Here is a 17,719-nt window from a genome sequence, read left to right on the forward strand (position 1 = left end):
AAGATAGCTTTCAAGTCTAAGATGGAGGCAATCTGGTTCATCGTAGGGTTTCTTTGTGTAGCCCTTCTGGCTGTCCTGAAGTTCACTATGTTGACCAGGCTAGCCTCAGATTTAAAGAGATTGGCCTGTCTCGGTCTCAACTGAGTACTGGCTTAAAGGCATGCGCCACTGGCTTCCCCTGAACATTTGCTAGAAGTCTCTGTCTTTTCGGTGCTGAATACTATTGCATTTTGATGTTTATATATTTAGAGACAGGATTGCTACATAAACCAGGCTACCCTCAAACTTGCATGGGTCCTGTCTCTGCTTCCCAAGTGCTGGGATTACAGGGCTGTAAACCATGCCAGCCCTACTCCATGTTAGAAGTACTATATATAATTTGTTTACCTATTCATTTCTAGGTGTTCACTTGGAGTGCTTCCATTTCTTTCTCTAAAAAATAATTAGACTTAATTTTTTTTTGTTGTTGTTTTGTTTTGGTTTTTTGTTTTGTTTTGTTTTTAGAGACAGGGTTTCTCTGTGTAGCCCTAGCTGTCCTAGAACTCACTCTGTAGACTAGGCTGGCCTCGAACTCAGAAATACACCTGCCTCTGCCTTCCAAGTGCTAGGATTAAAAGTGTGTGCCACCACTGCCCGGCTTGACTTAATATTTTTATGTGTTTGAGTGTTTTGCCTGTATGTTTGTATTCATATCATATGTGAACTTGGTGGCCAAGAAGAGGACTTTAAATCCCTTGGGACCAGAGTTACAGATGGTTGCAAGTCATTGTGTAGGTTCTAAGAGTCCTGCAGGAACAAGTGCTCTTAACTGATGAACCAACTCCCCATCCCTCTCTTTGTTTTCTTGAGACAGAACTTGTGACTTGGGTCACAGTTCTCTGGGATGTGTGTAACTTTTTGAAGTACAGATGGTCTCTGGGATCGAGCCTTCAACCTGTGGGCTCTCATGCCAACTGTAGGTAGTCACTCTCGGAACTGAATTGCATCGTAGGCACCAGCTGGTGTTGGAGAATTGGTTGGCATGGGAAATGCACGTACACACATTTGCTATTGGATGGATAAGGGTTCTCTGGGTAGAAACATTTGGGGGAGGGTGCATTTTGGCAAGAAGGCATTTTTAAAAATTAACTAACTTATTTCTGGCCCTACCTGTGCTCCTGACAGTGTAGATAAGGAAGAGACATGCGTAAAGTACTGAATTGGCTATTGGTATAGTATTTTGCTTTAAAAAAAAAAAAGAAGGGAAAAAAAGTGTGTGTGTGTGTGTGTGTGTGTGTGTGTGTGTGTGTGTGTGTGTGTGCGCAGGGAAAATAGTGTGAGCGCACCTCCAACCGGGAGACAATGTTTGTCTAAACTTGGGTCTTTGTCTCTATAGCATGCCACCCCCAACCCCTGCTGTCCAAGTGAGGAGGTGGGGCTTTTTAAGTCAGTTGTGATGTGCTTTTGAGCACAACATGGGGGGAAGAGACCCCACAGTCTGTTTAGCTCTCCTCATGAAAAATACAAGCTGGGTTTTGACTGAATGACAAAAGGCAAGCTTCGGAGGGAGCCAGGAAGCATAGTAAAGACCGTGACTCTCTGCAAATGTGCACAGCCCAAACAGCTCTTTCCAGTCTGGAAAAAATGAAGAGATGTGTCTGTGTCTGTGCGAAGCCAGCCAAGGCTCGGCCCCTCCTCCCGGGCTCCTGCCCCACCCCCACCTTCTGGCAAAGCCTCCCACCCTACCCCAGACGTGCAGTCATAGCTTTCATCCTGTGTGACTTGTAGTTGCCCAGGAAATAACATTGCCCAGGCTCTGGGGACATGCACTAGCCACTCCCAGGCCGCTTTCCGGGATATCTGTCTGGGTGGGGTTTGCCTGGCATCCCTGACCTTGGCTAAGGCTGGCTCTCGGCAGGGTTGTGTGGAAGGTGAAGTTGGTTCCGTCTTCTCTATGGTTTACTTTCTGCTCCCGCCTACCCCCTTTTCCCTTCCTCCTTTGCCTTTGAAACAACCTTTATCTCATTTCTACTTCTGTGCATTGGTGCTTGGAAGGAGACGAGCCAAAGGTGAGAGTGTAAAAGCATTCACAGTGAGTAAAAGTGGGCTGAGAAGGCTCCCATCCAGACGGGGAAGCAAACTTGGTCGGTGCTGCATCTCTATATTGGAGAGTCCTGTAAGGTCTGGTTCAGCACCGAGTGTAGGCATTACATTTGCATAACGATTACTGTGCTCTTTGGATGGTCGTCCCAGGGATGGTAGATTAATAAGGCACCAAGGCACCCAGGCCCCTGGAAATGACAAATCCAACCTGAGTGCTGGGTTCTGGGTGCTGCGAAGAGCCCTGGAATTGGGATCAGGGATTTTAATTGGTTGAAGGTTGAATAGGAAATGTCTGTGTTCCTCCCTGATGGAACCACAGCTCCTAGTTCAAGCCTCTTCAGACAGGTAACTGTGTGTCAGTGGGTGCATGTGTGAAAGAGCCGATAACCCTAGGTACTTTTCTTCCTTAGACTTCAGTTTCCTGTATAATAAAATTTAAAACTGGGCATGGTAATATATGCCTATAATCTTAGCCAGTGGGTGATTGAAGCAAGAAAATCGGAAGTTCAAGGTCATCTACGACTTTGAGGGATGAAGGTTGGCTTGGACATACTGAGATGCTGTCACAATAATAGTGCAAAGTGGGTGTGTCATATGGCTCAAGGAACTATGTTGATAACCCTCAGGAAGCGAAGGCAGAGGGATCCAGGAGTTGAAGGCCAGCCTCATCTCCGTGTGCTAGTGGGGTGCAGTAGTAGAAGAAAATGCCCAGGCGGGCATGGTGGTGCACGCCTTTAATCCCAGCACTTGGGAGGCAGAGGCAGGCGGATTTCTGAGTTCGAGGCCAGACTGGGGTACAGAGTGAGTACCAGGACAGCCAGGGCTATACAGAGAAACCCTGTCTCGGAAAAGAAAGAAAGAGAGAGAGAGAGAGAGAGAGAGAGAGAGAGAGAGAGAGAGAGAGAGAGAGAGGAAAGAAAGAGAGAAAGAGAGAAAGAAAGGAAGAAAGAAAGAAAGAAAGAAAGAAAGAAAGAAAGAAAGAAAGAAAGAAAAAAGGAAAGAAAGAAAGAAAAAAGGAAAGAAAGAGAAAGAAAGAAAGAAAATGCCCGAATGTCCTTTGTAAATGGGATCTTAATAGTCAGTTTGTCTTAGAGTCTGCTTTTGTTTGGTTGCATCAAGGTTTCCTGCATCTTCTGCTGGCCTTGACCTTACTAGGAACCAGGAATGACCTTGAACTCCTGAGTTTCTTGCCTCTGTTTCCCAAGTGCTGGAATTAGAAGATTTTCACACCTTGCTTCTATGATGTGTGTGTGTGTTTGTGTTTGTTTGTGCACGTGCTACTATAGAACAGATCTCACAATCCTGCCCCTGCCCCTGCCCCTGCCCCTTGAGTGTCAGGCATGACAGTTGCGACTGTTGGGCCACCATGCCTGACTCAGAAGAGATATTTTTTTTTTATTGAGGAGTTGGGGTTTCAACACAAGGTTTCTCTGTGTAGCCTTGGCCGTCCTGGAATTCACTCTGTAGAGCAGGCTGGCCTCCAATGCAGAGATCCACATGTCTCTGCCTCCCAAGTGCTAGAATTGAAGGTGTGAGCCACCACCACCCTGCTGAGAGAGGTTTTTTAAAATGCTTTTAGCTAAGTGTTTTTTTAACTTGAGAATGTTCTCAGCCTTGGCTGATGACCACTACCATGCTGGCTCTAGACCTGGACCCAGAAACCCCCCCCCCCAATCCCTCCCAGGTAGAACTTGCCTTAGCTAAAGCAATAGAATGTCCTCAAATGCTGGAGGACCCACCCTCCAGGTCTTTCTCAGCACCATCTCCCTACCTGATAGACTCTTCTTCCCTCTTCCCTATCCTGTCCCAGTGTATCGTTCAGTCTAGGATACAATCTCAGCTCCCTACTGCCTTTTAGACCCAGCTTCCCTTGGGTCCTCTCTGCTTCCTCTTCCAGAGTGCTTACTCTGCTGAATGGTCTTGCTGATTGCCTGTCAGCCTTCTTTGTAAACTGTGGGCCCCTGAGGACAAGCTAATTCCCTACCCCCACCCCACCCCCCTCTTCTGCTGTATTGCAGATTGAGCCTAGGGCCTTGCTTGTGCTGGGCCAGCAGGCTACCTGGAGAGCTATGTCCACAGCCCTTCCTTTTACTTCTCTTATTTTGAGACAGGGTCTCACTAAGTTGTCCAGGCTAGCCCCATACTTCTGATCCTTTTACCTTCATAGCTAGAATTATATTTGTAAACCATCAGGCCTAGCTTTTTAATTTTGGCATTGCATGGGATTAAACTCAGGCCTCGTGCATGCTAGGCAAACGTACCACTGAGCTACTACACCATTGCTGCAAGTTCCACTGCAGATCACAAGGCCGGGTAATAAAAAGTGTCCCCCAAACACATTTCGAATGCATATAGTTGGGAAATGGACAGTGGGAGGCTAGAGTCATAGAGATGGCATTTACTGAAGTATGAGAACCCAGCACATGTACCAAAGTGGCCTGCACACACACCGGAACTGTAACACCTGTGTGCACACACCCAGACATGCCTGCACACGAACCAGGACTGTAGTACCCTCGCGAACATACCCAGACATGCCTTCGTGCTCCCTGCTGAAGGCAGACGCTTGTGCAACATACTCTCCCTTGCTCTGAAATTTCATTCCTTGTCATCTCCCACTTATCTCTCTCATTCCTTAATACACAGAGTTTGGCAAAGCTAGAACAGCCTACCCGGCAGTACAACGGTAGCAAGTAATGACAACAAAGAAATAGATCACCCTGGCCTACTTGCCTATGGTTTTGCCTCATCCTCCTGGAAATCAGAACTCTGCCTCTACCTGCCTCTGCCTCCCCAGTGCTGGGATGGATGCATGCACCAGCCTACCCAATCTTATACCTTCTTTTTTTTTTTTTTTTTTTTTTTTTTTTTAATTAGGATCTCCCTATGAAACCTAGGCTGCTAGGAACTCATTATATAACTCAGGCCAGCCACTACTCAGGAGCCACCTGTCCTCCTCCCACTGTGTGTTTCACCACAGTATACCACTGAAGCTCCTACTGTGTGCACTGCCACAGTATACCACTGTACTTCCTACTGTGTGCACCACCACAATATACCACTGTACCTTCATACTGTATGTATTGTCACAGTATACCACTGTAGTGCCTACTTTGTGCACCAGCACGGTATACCACTGTAGTACCTACTGTGTGCACCAGCACGGTATACCACTGTAGCTCATACTTGTGCTCATTCATAGTCTCTCTCTCTCTCTCTCTCTCTCTCTCTCTCTCTCTCTCTCTCTCTCTCTCTCTCTCTCTCCCTGTTCTGCACTTTAAGTCCCAGCATCATTCTATTATAAAAACAAAGGATGGGCCGGGTGTGGTGGTGCACGCCTTTAATCCCAGCACTCAGGAGGCAGAGGCAGGTGGATTTCTGAGTTCGAGGCCAGCCTGGTCTACAGAGTGAGTTCCAGGACACCAGGACAGCCAGGGCTACACAGAGAAAACCCTATCTCGAAAAAACAACAACAACAACAACAAAAACAAAACAAAACAAAAACCCAAAGGATGGAACAGACAAACAAAACTTATTCTAGCTGCGTGTAGGTGGCACACACATATAATAACAGCATTCAGGAGGGGAGACAGAGGAAGGGGGAGCTCTGAGAGTTTAAGATCAGTCTTCTTTATATAGTGAGTTCCAGGCCAGCCAGAGTTACTTGGTGAGACCCTGTCTCAGAAACAACAACAAAACCCCCTTATTTTTATGATGTATACAGTTCAAGAAAACACCTGAATTTTTAAAAACTGAATATTGAGGCCAGAAGTATAGCTAGCATATATGAGGGCGAAACTTTGATCCTAATTATCTTTAAAGAGGAGGAGGAGGAAGGGGGAGGGGCAAAAGGAGGGGGAGGGGAGGAGAAAGCAGCTAACACTTTAATATGTTATTCCCCAAACTCTTTGCTTTGGTTTCCCTATTTACTCTCTCAGCTATGGGAAACCTTTTTTTTTTTCTTTCTTGAAACACATTCGTTTTCTTTTAAAAAATAGCCTGAGTCCTGTTGTGATGGTACATAGCTGTAATCCTCGACCTCTGAGGCAGGAGGATCTTGAGTTTAAGGCCAGCCTGGGTTGTGCAGCAAGAAAGATTTTTTGTCAAAAGAACAAAGGCAGAGCAGAGAGGGAAAAAAAAGTCAGCTCTTGGAATGTAGAAGGCGAGAAGGCGTCACTTGGCCCTCCTCTGTGCAGACAGATCTTATGGACGTTCAGAGTTGACTCTGGTCTGGTCAGCCAGCTGATGCTCTACCTGAAAGGAAGTGTTCGGAGCTGGCTTGGAAGAGGAAGGGTGCGAGGACGAGTTGGGTATCCTTGGTTAGCACCCACTGGTAAAGACAGTGTGAGGTCAAAACCACAGAGGCAGGAGCTTCATGGGTGAGATGGCGATAGGAGCCGGGCCTTTTCAGCTTGCTGCTGAGGACCTCACACAGCAGGGAGTTTTATTTGGCTCCCTGCTGGCCTCTCCCCTTGTATTCTCTGACTCCCTGAAGTCCTGCAGACCCAGCATCTAGGCTAGGCTCCAAATGGTAGGGTATTCCAGGGCATGCAGACTGCTATAGAGTTTGGTTTGGCACATCATGCCAGCCTTGGGAATTTCTTTCATTCAGCTCTGTTCCCCAACTGGGAGATGTTGTGTGCAGTCTTGCTCTGCTTTTGGGAGGAGATGGAGAATCTGGCAGCATAGCGCTTCCACCCTTCCATAGTGACAGTCAGTTCTTGGCTCAGAGGTCACTGCCCATCTTAGGTTTCTATTGTTCTGCTAGACTTCGTGACCGAGGGTTTATTTCACCTTACAACTCTATTTCACCTTACAACTCTGAGGTAACACCCCTTCCCTGAGGGAAGTCAGGGCAGGAACTCAAGGCAGGTACCTACAGACAGGAACAGAGACCAAGGAAGAACACTGCTTGCTAGCTTGCTTCCTGAGGCTTTCTCAGTCTGCTTTCTTATCCAATCCAGGACTGCTTGCCTAAGGCCCATGTCATCTCCAGTGAGCTAGACCCTCCAAAGTCAATCATTAATCAAGAAAATGCCCTGCACGATCGCTTTCAGGCAATCTGATGGAAGAAGCATTTTCTCAGTTAAGATTTCCTCTTCTGCTGGGCATGTTGTACCCGTTAGTCCCAGAACTCAGCAGGCAGAAGCATTCTGCATGAGGTCAGCCCAGTCTACAAGATGATTTCCAGGCCAGCCAAGGCTACATAGTAAGACCCTGACTCAAAATAGATAGATAGATAGATAGATAGATAGATAGATAGATAGATAGATAGAGAGAGAGAGAGAGAGAGAGAGAGAAGGAAGGCAGGAAGGCAGGAAAGAGGAAAGGAAAGGAAAGGAAGGGTAGGGAAGGGAAGGGAAGGGAAGGGAAGGGAAGGGAAGGGAAGGGAAGGAAAGGAAAGGAAAGGAAAGGAAAGGAAAGGAAAGGAAAGGAAAGGAAAGGAAAGGAAAGGAAAGGAAAGGAAAGGAAAGGAAAGGAAAGGAAAGGAAAGGAAAGGAAAGGAAAGGAAAGGAAAGGAAAAGGAAAGAAAGAAAGGAAGGAGGAGAGAGAGAGAAAGAAAGAAAGAAAGAAAGAAAGAAAGAAAGAAAGAAAGAAAGAAAGAAAGAAAGAGAGAAAGAAAGAAAGAAAGAGACAGAGAGAGAAAGAAAGAAGAAAGGAAGGAAGAAGAAAGGAAGGAAGGAAGAAAGAAAGAAAGAAAATAGATAGAGCTGGGCAGTGGTGGTACATGCCTTTAGTCCCAGCACTTGGGAGGCAGAGGCAGGCGGATCTCTGTGAATTCAAGGCCAGCCTGATCTACATAGTGAGTTCCAGGATAGCCAGGGCTACACAGAGAAACCCTGTATCAAAAAAAAAAAAGATAATGTAGATATAGATAGATAGATAGATAGATAGATAGATAGATAGATAGATAGATAGATAGATAAATAGATAGACAGATATAGACAGATATAGACAGACAGACAGATAGATGGTAGATAGATATATAGATGATAGATTGATGGATACATACATACATATATACATACATAAGATTCCCTTCTTACATATGTCTATGTCCAGTTGTCATAACCCAACCAGCACACTGCCTTTGCTGAGAGTACTGCAGCACTCTGTCTTTTATATCCCTTCCTTCCCTCTCCCTCCAGAACATTTACATGGCCTGCTGGATCCCTAAGGGCATCTGAGGCCTCTTGACCTCTGTCTGGGAGGAATACCTTCTGTCCCTAAGGCCCCTGGTGCTTGTATATCCTGTCTTCCATCCCCCCTCGCAGCTGATGTGTCTGGCCTTGTAGTAGAGACCTGTCTCTCTCTTCTTTGAGAGGAAAGTTGCCATTAGAAGAAGCAGCAGAAGGCCACAGGGTAAGAAGCAGGCAAGGACTTGCCCCTAGCTGCCCAAATGGCACACACCCACTTCAGCAGTAACCTTCTGGGAACTGTGCCCACGCCGTGCCCCCTCCCGCCCCGCTTTCATTAGTGATTTTCAAAGGGGAAGTTTCAGCCAGCCAGAAGGGAGCAGATGGCGGGGCCTCAGGCCTCCTGCAGCGTGAATGATTTGGGGGAGTCGAGGCTTTCCCCATGGTGAGTTCCTCAGGTTCCCCCAACCCCCACGCACCTCCATCTCTCAGGCTTGTTGAGTTGAAGCTCCTGTCAGTCACCCTGGTGATTGACAGCTCTTCTCCCTGCCCTCCTTTCACAAACAGGGAAGCTGGAACAGAGGTAAAAGGGGGCTTTTTTTTTTTTCAAGCACTTTGGGAAAGAATGAGCAATGGAAAAAGGAAATTGGGAGCTTGGGGGAGTTTACAGCAGCCCAGCGCTGCAGTTTGAAATAGGAGCTGGGAATCCATATGTTTGGGAAAGGAAAGAACGGGGCAGCCACAGGCGCAGAGCTTCAAGGGTATGTGCGGAAATGGCTCTGGGAAAGGGGGCAGGGAAGCCCACGTGGGTCTCCCTTTATCAGACCCAGATGTTCGTTCAGGCAGCAGCTCTCAAGATGCCTGTGAAAGGGTCTAGGGCCTGCTGGGCTGGACTGTGTTTTCTTAACTACCAAGCAGCACGTGAAGTCAGTGGCTGGGCGCTTTCCACTGTGCACTCAATGACTCCCTGGGGTCCCGCTGGGGTCTGTGCCATACCAATTAAGCAGAGGCCTGGCTGCCTAGGAGCTGGGCTTAGAAGTGGATAGTGCGGGGCTCCCAGGGTAATGACATGGCCCCTAGCAACCACAGGCTGCTCAAACCAACCGCCTCAGCTGCCTCTTGCCTCCAACTTATCTTGTAATTGGAATTGGGATCCCAAGGTTCAACTCGATTCTGTGTTGTGTCAATGACTTAGCCACTCTGAGCTTCAGTTTTGCTGTCTTTAAAGTGTGTGTGTGTGTGTGTGAGAGAGGGGGGGGGGCTGTGTCTGTGTGTATCTGTATCACTGGTGAGGTGTTTATAAAATATGTGTGAGAAAGGCTTTTTATAATAAATAAACATTGTATTAAAAGTATTCATCATAGGAGGTCATGATGACCTGAGCCTGTAGTTGCAATTTTTGGGGGAGACCAAAGCCAGAGGTCACTGAGCTCAGGAATCTGCAGCCAGTCTGGGCTCCCATCTCCAAACTTAGGTGGTTCAGTGGTTATCAACACTGGTTGCTCCTCTGACCCAGGTTTGATTCCCAGCACCCACATGGTGGCTCACAAGTATCTATAATTCCATTTCCAGGGGAATTGATACCCAGTCTGGCCTCCATATGGTGCACAGAGTTACATGCAAACAAAGCACCCAAACACATACATAAACTTTTTTTTTTAATTAAATTATTTGGAGATGGGCATGGTGGTGCATACTTTTAATCCAAGCACTCAGGAGGCAGAGACAGGTGGATTTCTATGAGTGGGAGTGGGAGGCCAGCCTGGTCTACAAGCCCAGTTCCAGGATAGCCAAGGCTATTACACAGAGAAACCTTGTCTCCAAAGAAAATTTAAATTATTTGGTACATCTTAAATTTTACACAGGATATAGGGCCAGTGAAATGGTTCAGCTGGTAAAAAGCCCTTGCCACCAATCCCCAGAACCCACATCATGGAAGGAGAGAGCCAACTCCCCAAAAATTGTCCTCTGATCTTCACACAGACACACACAGACACACACACACACAACCAGATAAACAAACAAACAAACAAAAGGAATTTAATTATCAGATTATCAACTATGCTCAAGTATGGCTGAACCTATAATGTAGCTTCAACTATTATTAACCTGTCCATTTCATTAGTGTCTCTGCCCACTTCCTTTATCTCTGGGCTATTTTGAAGCAACTCCCTAATATTCTATTGTCTTATCCCATTTTCAAAGTCATATGGCTTTGTGCTTGTCTTCCAAGGAAAGGGTATATGGCACTGAGAACACCAGAGCTCTATCCTTACCTGTGGCTTCAGGGGAGCCAGGGCTCTGTTTTCCATCGGGTTGAGCTAAGTAGGAGACTCCAGCCTCTTTCTAAGGTTCCTAATGAAGGGAAACCAGATTCAAATCCTATCTCTACTGCATAGTGCACGTGTCTCAGTTCCTCTAATTCCCAGTTGTTGAATGGATTATACAGTAGCCAGCCGTGGTGGTGCATATCAGTAATTCCAGGACTTAGAAGGCAGAAAAAAGAAAATCGTAAGTTTAAGGCTAGCCTCAGCTAGATCATAACTTTGGGCCAGCCTGGGCTACATGAGACCTTGAGTCAAAAATAAAAGAGAAGCATCTAATGAGGGCTGAGTTGTGATCTGATCTAGAGGTATAACAGTATGTCTTTGGGAGTTGTTTTATTGCTGTTTCTTTAATAGACTAATAATAGTTAACTTTTCCCCTTGAACCTATGATGTATCTAGTAGATTTTGGCCACTTCAGTATTGTCAGGTAGGGGTTCCATAACATGAAGTGGACCTTGAATTCAATCGAGTGGTTGGTTCCTACCACAGCATTTATACACTACTGCATCAATACATCTTATAAGGCAGTTGCTGTTACAGGTCACAGGGTTTGTGGCTGAGTAATACTCATGGTGACGTTCTGCCCTCTTCCTGGCACAGTGAGCAACAATGGAGCTTCTAGTTGGGCACCAGCTCAATTTCTCAAATGTTCTGTGGCAGCAATTATGTCTTCGGTAATAGAAAGATTGCCATCAGATTACAGAGAGTGACCAATAGCCTCATCAATAGGCTATGATGTTCTTGAGGGGTGCTGATGGAACTCCTCTGGTCCTAACCCCAGACCGAGCACTGAAGGTTTTACCTGGTGCCATGAGACGTCTTGTTGGGCATTCTCTCAAACATTATATGGTGACTCCATTTAAATACTTTTCATGTTTCAAAAGCGTCCATTCGGCTTTTCAAATGGCCTTTCCTGTTAGTTGTCCCTTCCCATATTGCCTCCTGACTTCTTTACCCTCCCCAAACCCCTTTCCTATTTAAAAGAAGGAGCCTTAGCAATTTCTCCCCAGGCCACAACTGCAGCTATGTAAGTCTGCCTGCATTCCCGAAAAGCATGCTTTTCTGAACACGTTGGGCTTCCTTACTCTTTCTCTAAGTCCTCCCTCACCGACATGTGTGTGCTTGCCTGCCATGTGTCTCACCTCCATGGCATAGAGCTTTTCCATTTTCTTCTCCAGACTCCTCCTCTGGGCAGCCTCTGAGGTTCATGGCTGACCTGCCCTCAGGGTTTTTTACGCTAATAAGATTATTCTTGAACTCCCAAAAATATAATTAAAAAAAAAAAAGTAAAGGGTTAAGGTGGTAACCAGCAGGATTCATTTGGTAGAAAGTGACAGAAAATTCAACACAAAATGTCTTTGAGCAAAATGTGTCAGCCGGGAACTCATTTTAAGAAGGGGTGTAGAGGCAGGCATGGTGGTCCATGCCTTTAATACCAGAACTCAAGAGGCAGAGACAGGCAGAAGAGGCTAGCCTGGTCTTCACGGTGAGCTCCAGGACAGCCAGTGCTGTGTATAAAGATCCTGAGAAAGAAGAGAGAGGAGAGAGAGAGAGAGAGAGAGAGAGAGAGAGAGAGAGAGAGAGAGAGAGAGAGAGAGAGAGAGAGAGAGAGGATATTTTGGTGGAATACTTACTTAATGTTCCTGAAATCCCCAGGTTCTAGGTTCTATTCAAAACAAAACAAGGGCTGGTGGCAAGATGGCTCAGCGGGTAAGAGCATTGACTGTTCTTTAGAAGGTCCTGGGTTCAATTCCCAGCACCCACATGACAACTTCTCTGTAAACCTGGCAGTGGTGGCACATGGCTTTAATCCCAGCACTCGGGAGGCAGAGGCAGGCGGATTTCTGAGTTCAAGGCCAGCCTGGTCTACAGAGTGAGTTCCAGGACAGCAAGGACTACACAGAGAAACTCTTGTCTCCAAAAAGACAAAAAACAAAAACAAAAACAAAACAAAAAACAAAACAAACCTTCCATGGGTGGATTCTGGGTTCAGATGCTTTTTTTCAGAACTTGAATTCTTATTTTCATTTTCTTTCTTTCTTTCTTTATTCTTTTTTTTTCTTTCTTTCTTTCTTTCTTTTTTTTTTTTTTTTTTTTTTGGTTTTTGAGGCAGGGTTTTTCTGTATATCCCTGGCTGTCCTGGAACTCACTTTGTACTGGCCTTGAACTCAGAAATTCACCTGCCTCTGCCTCCCAAGTGCTGGGATTAAAGGCGTGTGGTGGCACACATCTTTATTCTTATTTTTATTTTCTTGTCTACTAATTCTAGTCTTGGGCAACTGTAACAAGATGACAGCATCAGTTTTAGGATGTGTGTGCCCTTTCAGGTTTCAGCTACAGAGGGGTTTTCTTTTGCAAGAGTTCTAGAGAAAGGCTCATTGACCATGACTAGGTCCCATGACCTTCAACAAAAATGAAACCCATTTAATGTACGTTGGTTAGGTTTACTGGCTCTTCCTGACTGAGAGACTGAGGGGGGATGGGTGTATAGGTGTATAGATATGTTACAACTTAAACGTCCCTTCCAAAACTCATGTTAATTGTATTTATTCATTATGTATGTATGTATGTATGTATGTATGTATGTATGTATGTATGTATGTATGTATCTACCTACCTATCTATTTATTTTTGTGGTGCTGGGAATGAAAATTAGGACTTCATTCATGGTGGGCAAGTTCACTGCCGCTGAGTCACATTTGCATTTCCAACATGTTGAAGTTTAGTTGCTACTGTGACACTTTTAAGAGGTATGACTTTGAAGAGGTGATAAGGGCTCTGTCCTCCTAATGGATTATCAGGGGAGTGGCTTAGTTATGAAGGCTTGGGCATGATGATATTTTTAGTTTTAGCACTCAGGAGGCAAAGGTGGGTGGATCTTTGTAAGTTCAAAGCCACCAGCCAAGACTACATAGTGAGTTCAAGGCCAGCCTGGTCTACATAATATAAAAAGCAAGCATTAGACCAACCAGGGCTACATACTAAGACTCTATCTCAAAAAAAAAAAAAAAAAAAAAAGTAACTTTAATGGGGGTTTTCCTATCTCCCCTGCCCTTGTCTGCCCACCAGTGATCTTACCACAGCACAGAGGCCCTTCTCAGAGCCTTAGTCTTGGGCCTTTCATCCTGCAGAATCAAGAGCCAAACAATCAAACAGATAAATAAATACCCTTCCTATTGTTTATAAGTTGCCTAGTGCTGGGCAGTGGTGTTGCACGCCTTTAATCCCAACACTTGGGAGGCAGAGGCAGGCGGATTTCTGAGTTCGAGGCCAGCCTGGTCTACAAAGTGAGTTTCAGGACAGCCAGCAGGGCTATACAGAGAAACCCTGTCTAGAATAAAAAAAGTTGCCTAGTCTATGGCACTCTGTTACCCAGACAGCTATCAGAATGCAAGTGGGTGGGTATAGCCATCTAAGATGGAGATGCCTAATAGCTCCTCATGAAACACCACCTGTCCTTGCTCACCTTTGTCACTTTGTCACTTTATCACTTTGCTTTGTATTTCAAAGCTGTGTCTGTCACCCTGGTTGGCCTGGTCCCCATTCTCTCTTTCAGCCTCTCCAGTGGTGGCGCAGAGAGGTGTGCCAAGGAGCCCAGCTCATAGTTAGTCACATGGCATTGCTGTAACAACTGCCTGGCAAAACCAGCTGAAAGGAAGGTTCTTTTATCAATTGTTTTTGTCTTGTAATACTGAGGATTGAACCTAGGGCCTCACACATGCTAGGTAAGAGCTTTACCACCTACATCCACCCCGAGTCTAGGAAGCATTCATTTTATTCATAAGTTATAGTTCATAGTCAGCTGTCTCCATGACTATTGGCCTGAGTAGCATGGTGAAGGAGACTGCTCACCTCAAGGAGACCAGAAAGCAGACAGACAGACAGGACAGGTCAAGGCCAAGATATAACTTTGAAAGGCACTTTCCCTGGGACCTCTTTCTGAAGCTGGCACCACCTTGGACAGTTCCACATCCTCACTAATCATCAAGGTATTGTGGGGAGGGGGAAGGACATTCCAAACAGAACAAGCGAACAAGTTCCGGTATGGTGGTGCACACTTGTAGGCTCCCGTCTCTCCTTCCGTTCACCCCCCCCCCAAAGATTATCAAGTCTGTTGAAACTTTGAATCCATCAGTGAATTTAACAATCGATTACACACACCCATCATAATCCACTTGCCCCTGGAAATGCCCTCTCATGGAAATGACTTGGAGCTGGGCTTCATTAGCCCAGCAGGTGTTCCTCTATTCAGGCAAGTTGACACTGAACATTACCCATCATGGGCATGGAGCACTCTGATCCTCTGATCCATCCTATCAGCCAGCCCCGCCGGTCTTTCCATTTTGCAGGAAGGAACTCAGAGCACAGATCTGTCATACAAAGGACAGTGGGGACTTAGCCGGCAGTCACCCAGAGCTAGAGCTGGTTCAGAATTCCCTGCAGATCTGATGGGATCTACAAGGCCTGACTTTGGGTTTAGGGTAGTTGCCAGGGTGTGTTCCTAAGTAAGCAGTCTGGGTTGGTCACAGTCGGTCATGTCAAAGTCCCATTGTTGATACCCTGACAGGTAGTAAGGGGAAGAGCTGGTGTATAGGCAGGACACTGTCACCCCAGAAACACCCCCTCATGACTGGCTCCTTTTATTCCAAGTACCGAACTTGGCTTTCCTTGTGGAGTGGGGGAGGGGCTTGCCAAATAAAACAAGCAAACAGGCTGTGGTGTGGTTGGTGGTGAGCACCAGTGGGCCTAGGTGTACTCTTGCGGAAGAAGCAGCAGGGAGGGGGTGAGTCGTGAGTTTATAAGGAGACTCTGTCCAAAAGTACACAAAAGAGGAGGAGGAGACAGAGTTGCCTTCTGCTGGCTCCCAAGAGAACATTGTCCTGAAGCCAAGAGCATCCTTTGCCAGAAGGTGGGAGGTTAGATGGAGGTGGTTCGCACAGAGCTTAAAACATCCTCCCAACTATGTTTGAAATCTCCAAAGAACCGTTCAGAAAAGCCAGCATCCCTCTTCTATATCCAGGATCTGAACACATAGAGAAAGAAGACTAAGGGATGGGAGCGAGCCAAAGTACACCTTAACAACCACTGACCTAGCGTGGAGAAGGGAGTGTGCTGTGAGTGCAAAATTAGCCTCTTAGATGAGAAGGATGGAGCTGAGATCATTCCAGAGGTTCCCCAAGTTCTCCAGAAACTCAGAGAAAATCTTCCACTGCCATATATGGGAACTTGAGATGGAAAGTGTGTCTAGGGAAACCCCTTTATCGTGGGAATCAGAAGCAGTGAGCAGTGGCTGGAGTATGTTGTTAATCTTTCTGCCCATTATGAAGATGGGACCAGGAATATCCTCTCCCTACCGAGGAGGTGGGGAGGGTTCAAGGATGATCTTGTGTCCCACATCTGGGTGGGTGGGAAGGCAGGCAAGGCCCAGGGAAGGCTGACTGTTTTTGTGTCCAGTTCAGTTCCTAGCAGGTGGCCTTGCCTCTCTCCAGGCATGAAGCCCGGGGCCCCAGAGTCCTCTCAGCTTGTGTGTTGCTCTTCTCTCCAGCTGTAAAAATTCAGGAGAATGTGGGTGTATAGCTGCTTTCTGGTTTCTTGGCTGCTTCCCAGTCTGTGTTCTCCCACTTGGGGGGTAGAGGAACGGCAGACTTCCTTTTCATGGTGGTGAGTGCCACCCTGTCCCAACCCCCATGCCCTGTTCCTGCAGAGCCTGGCTCAAAGTTCAAAGCTGAGATGGCTCTGTTGAGTAATTCAGGGACACTGCCCGCCCGCCCGCCTGCCATGTAAGGGGTGAGTCGCACTCCTACACGGGCATTTGCGGAGCATCTGTTGCCCTGTGTTTTGTGGCGTATAGCCTGGGAACAGACTAGCCACCCCAGCTGACCGCAGTGGGCCTGCGCTTCCTTCCTTTCTCCGCTGCCCCTGGGCTCTCTGGGTCTCACACACAGCTCTGTGCTGGGCAGGTTTCAGATCCACTCCCAGGCCACTCGGCGTTGACTGCATCTGGATTCACACCAACCCCTTCCTCCCGGGAGTTCAGAGTGTTCTTGGAAGGGAGCCTGGGAAGGGAAAGGCCTTCCCCAGCATTCCCCAGCCAGGGGTTGGCTGACAGCACAGAGCAGAGCTGCCAGGAGCTCTGCAGTCAGACGGGGGATGAGTTCAAATCCCTGGGTGACCTTGGCCGAGCTGCTCTCTCCACATCAGTTTCCTCATGTCTTAAAAATGTGACAGTAACAAGACCCGCCTCCTGGGACTGTCATGGGAATTTAACGAAATGCTAATTGGCCCACACTGCCCCTGCATCTGGCCAGTGGGAGTGTTTGAGAACGGGTACCCTTGATCTTCATGGAGCAATTCCTTGCTTCCCAGGGGTGTGGTCACAGGGAAGAGAGTGAAGATGCCCTCCTCTGCCCCTCACCGTCCCAGACCTACCATCGCGTTTCTAACCTGACCAGGATTCAGTTCTAAACAAGGAGTCTTGCTTCCGGTCTCTTAGAGCTCCTTTGCCTTGTGTGCTGGCGCTTCGAAGACCTCAACTGCTTGGAGCCATTAAGTATGGGGGGGGGGGGCGAAGAAGCTGAAGAGTCTGGCCCATAGTGCGTTCTGGAAGGTTTCCTGAGCTCTCGGCAGTCATTTCTGCTCCTGCGTTCTCCCTCCCAATTGTTCTCCCTCACTTGATTTCTTCTTTCCATCCTCCCTGTTTTCCTTTTCACCTTCTTTTTCCAGAACCCCCACCCCCGTCCGCTAAATGGAGATTGCATCCTTTTCCTTTCCTTGTAATATCCAAGCTGCTAGACCATCCCTTGAGAGCCCTTCACCCAGCTCAGAGAAGCGATTCCTCTTTCAAATTGAGTCTGTCCCCTGACTCATTCATTAAAATGCATAGGGCGTGTGAGCAAACTGCATAATGACTCTGCTAAGGAAGGCTGGGAGGCAGGCAGAGCTGCCAACCGCCAAGGCAAATACTTGCCCCCAGCTGCGAACCAGGCTCATTGGCTGTCATGCCCTGCCCGGGAAAGTTGGGGGGGGGGGCCGCCGTTCATCTCCAGTAAACCAGCCAAGCCCTGGAGAGCCTCAGCCTGGCTCAGGCTGTCGTCTTGGAAGCTGTGTTGTCAAGGAGAGTCCAGCCTGTGACCTTTTCTCAACCTTCCTCCACCCCCCACTTCACTTGTTTCA

At 47.1% G+C, this 17,719-nt stretch overlaps 1 protein-coding gene across 8 annotated transcripts in view, besides 1 other annotated feature; it reads left to right on the top strand.

The window, feature by feature from the left end:
- Chd9 (chromodomain helicase DNA binding protein 9) overlaps nucleotides 1-17,719 on the top strand; it is a 226,215-nt gene that overhangs the window by 24,827 nt on the left and 183,669 nt on the right. The window lies entirely within an intron of this gene.
- Nucleotides 7,843-10,362: an enhancer, noted in NCBI's record as "VISTA enhancer mm1483". NCBI's record gives its function as "enhancer in: hindbrain (rhombencephalon)[6/8] | midbrain (mesencephalon)[6/8] | dorsal root ganglion[7/8] | forebrain[6/8] | limb[8/8] | trigeminal V (ganglion, cranial)[7/8] | cranial nerve[6/8]" and the evidence as "EXISTENCE:transgenic organism evidence [ECO:0001131][PMID:17130149]".

This window comes from Mus musculus, chromosome 8 (genome assembly GCF_000001635.26).
Source record: "Mus musculus strain C57BL/6J chromosome 8, GRCm38.p6 C57BL/6J".
In the NCBI taxonomy this organism is placed as follows: domain Eukaryota; kingdom Metazoa; phylum Chordata; class Mammalia; order Rodentia; family Muridae; genus Mus; species Mus musculus.